Source organism: Chiloscyllium plagiosum, unplaced genomic scaffold (genome assembly GCF_037043375.1).
Source record: "Chiloscyllium plagiosum isolate Xiang-an unplaced genomic scaffold, Cpla_swu_hap1 HiC_scaffold_14, whole genome shotgun sequence".
NCBI classification, from domain to species: Eukaryota; Metazoa; Chordata; class Chondrichthyes; order Orectolobiformes; family Hemiscylliidae; genus Chiloscyllium; species Chiloscyllium plagiosum.
Genome location: NW_028270152.1, coordinates 109,585,262 through 109,593,057, shown reverse-complemented (window position 1 = coordinate 109,593,057; position 7,796 = coordinate 109,585,262). Strand labels below are relative to the sequence as shown.

General features: G+C 44.1%; 3 non-coding genes across 3 annotated transcripts; all 3 read right to left on the bottom strand.

Annotated features, from left to right (window-relative positions):
* Positions 1 to 750: 750 nt before the first annotated feature.
* On the bottom strand, positions 751 to 832 carry trnas-aga (transfer RNA serine (anticodon AGA)). The gene has a single exon. It is a non-coding gene; the product is annotated as a tRNA-Ser (tRNA).
* Positions 833 to 2,268: 1,436 nt separating this feature from the next.
* On the bottom strand, positions 2,269 to 2,341 carry trnar-ucg (transfer RNA arginine (anticodon UCG)). Its single transcript has one exon. It is a non-coding gene; the product is annotated as a tRNA-Arg (tRNA).
* Positions 2,342 to 4,470: 2,129 nt separating this feature from the next.
* Positions 4,471 to 4,552, bottom strand: trnaf-aaa (transfer RNA phenylalanine (anticodon AAA)). The gene has a single exon. It is a non-coding gene; the product is annotated as a tRNA-Phe (tRNA).
* Positions 4,553 to 7,796: the final 3,244 nt, after the last annotated feature.

Below are 7,796 nucleotides of genomic sequence, written 5' to 3'. Positions count from 1 at the left end.
CACATCATTGTCTTGAGTGTTCCAGAGTTTTTCATTGTCCCAAAGTCCAGATGAAGTTTGCATTCCTCACGTACGTGAGAGAGAATGATTTCAAAGTCTCAAATCAGTTCCTGTCCCGAGAACATCAGAGTCAATGTCACGTCCTCTACTCGGTCCGACAGTTCACACTTCTTCATTCTCCTCTGATTCCATTTCCCAAAGAGTTTCTCAAGATTTACAAAGCTGGAGCCTAAATTATATGGTTTGCTTCCTAAACATTTTTTCAACTGCCAACTGACAATATTTTCACAGTATCACTTCACAATCCTCTGGCTTGCACCATGTCCAGGGATGAGAAGTCTCGTTTGGTGGAGAGATTCCCGAGGCTGAGAAGTGTCACTTTGGAACAAAAATGGTTAAGTGGCGATTTCCTGCGGTTGTTTCTAATGATGGAGAGGGACCGGTGGGGAATGAGCACTTTGACGAGCAGGAAGAAGTGTTGCCACTGACCCGAGTCAGAGAACAGTGGACAGGGATTAAAGGAATCTAATGAAAAGCAGCACTTCTGCTCAGGACGTTCAATTACAGCTGCAGAAACCCAATGTGTCGAGCAGTGTATCTGGAAAGAGAAACAGAGATAATGTTTTAAATATGGAACATTTCTGATGAAGAACTCGAGTTTCCCAAGTCTAATCAAATTACCGGCCTGGTTCACAAAATAGTTTTTCTGAACTTTGAGCGAAAATTGTACCGGCAGGAATGCATTCATAACGTAGTCAGCAGGATTCGAACCTACATGGGGAAACCCCAACGGATTTCTAATCCATCGCCTTAACCACTCGGCCATGACTACAGACAGCTCAGGTGGGTTGAGCATTGACCAAATCAGCCGTGATCTCATTGAAAGCTACCGTTGACTTGATGAGCGAAATGCTTCCATCTCCTTTCATACCTTTGCTGTCATTTGTAAGGTGCGAGACACCAATGTAAAAGAAGAAAAGCACAAAGGTAGGAAAAGATATTTGCAGGCAAACTGAGTCAAAATTATTTATTGAAAGGAAACTCACACTTGGCAATTTGCCATATCTCTTTGCGAACATGACCAGCAGAAGTAAGCAAAGGAGCTATTGATCTGAGTATTCTCGGACCTGAAGCAAACAAAGTTTAGTGACATATTCATTTCTTTTACAGGCGAACGAAATTATCGTTCCTGATGGTTACAATGAAAGAGATGGTTCCCAATAAAAGACAGAGATTAATTTGCATGTAGATATATTTCAATGTGACACGATTCATTTTCAGTCCCTAATTACCCCAGAGATGGAGGAGGTGAGTTACTTTTCTTCACTCTTCAACTCCTCAGCACGGAGGTACAAACATGAAACCGCTAGAGATGGAGTTCTTGAATTGGGAACCAGAGACACTGAAGAAACTAGGCAAAAGTGAGGACTGCAGATGCTGGAAACCTGACTTTAGATCAGAGTGATGCTGGAAAAGCACAGCAGGTCAGGCTGCATCCGAGGAGCAGGAGAGTCGACGTTTCTGTTGCCAGTCATGCTCCGCTGCACAAACAATTTTCGTTTTTGGCTCAGATTTCCAGCACCTGCAGCTATTTGTTTTATGTTAACCTTCATAATGTTTTGGACAAAACCAATGACCTGCCAGCATCGGAAAATCGGCAGAAGTACTGGTACACCGATATGTTTGCTGAACAATACAACCATTCCATGAGCGGGAATACGATCCGGGCCATGGTGCTGAGAATACCGAATACTCACAAGTAAATAACAAGACAAGGCGATAGATACTATCGTACTTGGTGTAAATAAAACACCCTGTCTGAACATTTTCGTTGCAGATATTTTTCAAATTGTCTTCGAAGATTTACAAAGTGGGAAAAGGTCATTCCCCCCGTGTGCATTGCGGCTAATCAGAGAGCCATCTACACTAGTCGCAGTTTCGAACTTTGGCCCAAAGTCTCGTGTGTTCTAATGTTCCAGGTCAAATGTCAATGAGGTTATCCAATGTTCTGACATGGCACAATAATGGGACAGAAGTATAACGAATTGTAACTCTTTTGAGGAACTCGGGCTCATTTTCACCCATAGAGGGAGACACACCAGAAGATACCGCCAAACTGACGGAGGTGTCCGTCGTGGAGAGCTGGAATTTGAAACGGACAAAAGGACAAATGCAAGTTTTACATGCGGAAGCACAGAGGCGATGTCCCGAAAGAACTTTACAGGGGAGCGTCAACGTATACCACGGTTTAAACGAAACAGTCCCCCTCGAGCCAGGTAGGAATCGAATCTACAATCTTCTGATCCGAAGTCAGATGCGTTATCCATTACGCCACTGGCCCAAGAGGCAAGCCCGCCCGTGGCAGAATGTCGATATGTAATGCCATGGACTTTCACGGAATCAGAATTAAAAAGGTGAACAAGCAGCGAAGATACTCACCAACATTGCTTCACTTCGAAGTTTCCAATTTGTGAAGCAATGCCTTTCACTGCCAAAGGAGAAACATTTGTCCTCAGCTGCCTGCTTCAGGGTCGCCTCCTTCTCTGCTGGAAGTTTCCATCGTTTTATTCACAGTCACGACGCGGTTTCATGATCCACTCCAGTGAAAAAGTGTCATGGTGTCGTCCAAGCAAGACCCTGCAGAAACCCAGCGAGAAACCTCTGGTCATTTCGAGGTCAGGATGTGGAATTAGACGAGATGCGTGACACCTTTTATTGGCGCCGTCACTTCACTGAAATTAGCAGCTCAAAACGAGCCGTTGTAAGCATCAGCTTGATTTGTATCTTCCTGCAGTGCATTTGCTAAACAAAATCAGATCGCCCCCATCCGGCCCAGCTGACTTATCTATTTTCACACTCTGCAGTATTTCGAATATCTCTTTCTTGTGAACCTCAATCTCTTCTCGTCTAGATGCAAGTAGCTCTGTATCTTCCTCGCCAACATTTTCATTTTCTATAGCGAACATTGTCGAAAAATATTTATTTAGTGCTTCCCCTATCTCCTCTGACTCCACACACAACCTCCCACTACTATCCTTGATTGTCCCAAATTTAACTCTCGTCATTCTTTTATTCCTGACATACCTATGGAAAGCCTTAGGGTCAACCCTGATCCTATCTGCCAACAACTTCTCATGTCTCCTACTGGCTCTTCTCAGCTCTCTTTTTAGGTCTCTCCTGATATCGTTGGAACCCTCGAGCGCTCTAACTGAGTTTTCACATTTTGTCCGAACATAAGACTCTTGTTCTTCTTGACCAGGTATTCCACTTCCTTAGTAAACCACGGCTCACGCATTCTATATCTTCCTCCCTGCCTGACAGGTACATACTTATCTAGGACACCCAGGAGCTTTTCCTTGAATAAGCTCCACATTTTAATGTGCTCACCCCCTGCAGTTTCCTACCCCATTCTACGCTTCCTAAATCTTACCTCATTGCATCGTAATTTCCCTTCCACCAGCTGAAACTCTTGCTTCGTGGAGTACACCTATTCCTTTCATTCACGAAAGTAAACCTGAGAGAATTGTGATCGCTGTCTCCAAAGTGCTCACCTACTTCCGAATCTAAAACCTGGCCAGGCGCGTTACCCAGTACTAAATCGAAAGTGGCTTCGTCCCTTGAAGGCATGTGTACGTACTGTGTCAGGAAGCCCTCCTGCACACACTGGGCAAAAAATGACTCACCTATCGTACTCGTACTGTAGTGATCCCAGTCAATATTTGGATATTGTCTTGAGTGTTCCAGAGTTTTTCATTGTCCCAGAGTCCAGATGAAGTTTGCATTCCTCACGTACGTGAGCGAGAATGATTTCAATGTCTCAGATCAGTTCCTGTCCCGAGAACATCAGAGTCAATGTCCCGTCCTCTACTCGGTCCTACAGTTCACACTTCTTCATTCTCCTCTGATTCCATTTCCCAAAGAGTTTCTCAAGATTTACAAAGCTGGAGCCTAAATTATATGGTTTGCTTCCTAAACATTTTTTCAACTGCCAACTGACAATATTTTCACAGTATCTCTTCACAATCCTCTGGCTTGCACCATGTCCAGGGGTGAGAAGTCCCGTTTGGTGGAGAGATTCCCGAGGCTGATGAGTTTCACTTTGGAACAAAGATGGTTAAGTGGCGATTTCCTGCGGTTGTTTCTAATGATGGGAGAGGGAGCGGTGGGGAATGAGCACTGTGACGAGCAGGAGGAAGTGTTCCCACTGACCCGAGTCAGAGAACAGAGGACAGGGATTAAAGGAATCTAATGAAAAGCAGCACTTCTGCTCAGGATGTTCAATAACAGCTGCAGAAACCCGATGTGTCGAGCAGTGTATCTGGAAAGAGAAACAAAGATAATGTTTTAAATATGGAACATTTCTGATGAAGAACTCGAGTTTCCCAAGTCTAATCAAATTACCGGCCTGGTTCACAAAATAGCTTTTCTGAACTTTGAGCGAAAATTGTGCCAGCAGGAAAGCATTCATAACGTAGTCAGCAGGATTCGAACCAACGTGGGGAAACCGCAATGGATTTTTAATCCATCGCCTTAACCACTCGGCCATGACTACAGACAGCTCGGGTCGGTTGAGCATTGACCAAATCAGCCGTAATCTCATTGAAAGCTGCCGTTGACCTGATGAGCAAAAAGCTTCCATTCTCCTCTCCCACCTCTGCTGTGAATTGTAAGGTGCGAGACACCAACGTAAAGGAAGAAAAACACAAAGTTAGGAAAAGATATTTGCAGCCAAACTGAGTCAAAATTATTGATTGAAAGGACAATCCCACTTTGGCAATTTGCGAGATCTCTTTGCAAACATGACCAGCAGAGCTGATCAAGAGAGGTATTGATCTGAGTGTTCTTGGACATGAAACAATCCAAGGTTAGTGACATATTCATTTCTTTTTCTGGCGAAGGAACTGGTCTTTCCATATGCTCACAATGAAAGAGATTTTTCCCAATAAAAGACGGTAAATAAGTCCCATCTAACGCTGACACCATCGTGAGCGCTGCTGTTTCACAATACCACAGAGTCAGGGTCAATTCCCGCCTCATGCAACTGAATGTGTGGAGTTTGCACATTCTCCCCGTGGCTGCGTGCACTTGCTCTGGTTTTCTCCCATAGTCCAAAAATGTACCGGTTAGGTGAAATGGCCGTGCTAAATTGACGTGGTGAATGGAGAGGAATGCATTTGGGCTGGGGCGGGTCGGTGTGGAGATGGTGGGCCGAAGGACCTGTTTCCATATTGTAAGATATTCTAATCTACGGTAATCAATGGCCAAGGTATGACGCACGTTGTTCGATGTTGTATATATGACTTTTCGATTGTTTTTCTTCAAAGTTTCTTTACAATTCAAACGGGAGTGGAAGAAGGGAAATGAATGTCTCCCCTAATTCTTGCCTTCTTTTAGCATTCACGGGCGGTATTTTTCCTGTACGTTTTTTTTTTACACTGAGGTTACTGTTAATGTTCTTGTAAGCTACACCGGCTGGTTTCCTCTTTCCTCAATGTTCCTCATCTCTACCCAAACACATTTTCCATCCTTATCTCCTGAATCAATGTAATTTCTAACCATTGCATAATTGCCACGGAAACTGGGCTTTTCACACGCCTGTGTATGTCATTTTCCAATATTAATTGATCGTTTACTGTGTTGCAATTGCGCATGTGAAGAAGAAAACAGAATAGAGGCAGGTGGTCCTGGGTTTCAAACGCACGTAATTGCAGCTAAAACGCAGATTACTGCACACAATGCAATCACGGAAGCATCCACCGAATCGTCAGGAAGCACACAATAATTACAATGCTGGATGTCATGTCAGGAACAGGACCAGAAACACAACAGAAATACGTCTCTTGGGTACTATTTTGGACGCTTTTCTCAATCAGCTATCGTGTTTTACATATGTTCCATCGGGAGTTACCTCACACAAGGAAGTAACCAGTACTGCAGACGGTCATATAATCCGAGTCCCAAGTCCCTGAGTCAGAGAGACTCAGTGCCCTGTGTGTACCTACAAGGAACAGCTGTGCATGGGGTTTATCGGGTAACTGAACTGCATGAATGCTGCTCGATGGTCGCCTGTCTGCTTCTCCTCTATAGTTTTCTGTGCGGTCCCTGCGTGCAATCTTGTCAACTACGTTTGTCCGGCACAAGATGGGCATTGGTCGCTTGTCTCTGAGAGAGGCTGTTGGTTTATATGTTGTCATAATTCCGAGTGTAAGGAGGAATCTGGTTGTCAGTTCCCAGAAACTGACTTTAATAAATGGAAGCGTGCTTTGTAACTTGCCGCGTGGCATATCCTCGTTGCGAAGTTCGTGCACTGCGAATCACGTTGCGGGACAATCCAATTTTGGCAAAGAATTTGTGTGGCAGTCACGAGTTGCCACGACCAGCTATCCCTAGTAGCAATACGGACAAATGGCAAGAACTGCAAATTCGATTACAGCAGCACAAGGTTAATGTGACAGGGCAAACAGAAGGTAGCCAGAGGATTTCTGGGTGTAGGGCAATCACCCAAGGTACCTTTTCATATGAAAGTCTGTGCATCAGTAGAATCTGTAACCCAAGTGGTCTATGTTGGTTATTCATATTCCAGACAACTTGTGTTGTTCCCCGTTTACTCTGAAAGTGAATAGACATAGTTATTTCACCGTTATTTCGAAAGAAGATCCTGCATTGAATCTGTTCGACGTTATTTGATGCTGTGGTGAAAAGGTGGGCAATCGCGATGTGAAACGTTGCTATACTTTCATTTCCTTCATTACTGTCCTGGTGAGGGAGAAAGGTGATCACCGGGGCATTGATGGCCTAATTTAATCACGGATACAATTGGAAATGTTCACTCTTATTGGTTCGTTGTTGTTCTGTTTTGTTTTATGATACTTGAGCACTTTCTGGGACTTGGCAATAAACTAAATCTCCAGTAGGTTTGGAATTGCCTCGCTGTTACTTGTGCGAGCGGTTCATGTCAGAGACGACTCACAGTGCATCACAGACAGCACTTAAGCTTCGGTGTGTCTGATCATGGTACTGCCTTTTCAGTTCTGATTCTGTTCCACGTTAAGAGCTGTCAGGTTTTGGATTCGCTGGAGAGGAAAGTGGGTAATGCGATACGTGAGGTATTTTTCTTTCGCCAAAATCTTTGATGGCGAACTTGGGAAAGTGTCAAGAAGAATGGTCATTGGCAGCAAATATCTGGAAAACCTTCATCTCTGGATCGGTTGGGCCCATCCACCCTCCAAACAAAATAGCCAAACTCGCTGACTGAGTAACAAACATCATGCGTTTTTTTTGCAAATGGTGTGTTCAAACCGTTGCCGGTGGCTGGAGCATCTCAGAGTTGTCGAGCATTGAAACAAATCCCGCGAGCCAACTTGCCCTTGCTAAACAGATAACCGAAATTAATCCATACATATCTCACAATATTTGTGCCTTATCTCTCCGAGGTCTTCCTGTCTATACACCCATTCAGATGCCTTTGAAATGTTGTGAGTGCACCAGACTCTGCCACTAAATTTGGCAATTCATTCCACACACAGAAAAGTTCTGTGTGAAAAACATGTGTCCCTCACATCCCTTTTACATTTTTCCTCTCTCACATTAAATGTTTGCTATGTAGATTTGAACTCGCGTGTCTTGTGAAAAAGTGCTCCCTGACTATTTACTTTGTCTGTCTTCTGAGAGGCCATATCTAAGCCCTGAAGCTCCTGGGAATCTGACGAAGCCTATTCAGTTTCGTTCTCACCTCCAAGCAGTGCAAACCTTGCAAACCCTTGTAAAGGTTTTCTAAACGTACCCTTGAAAGAAGT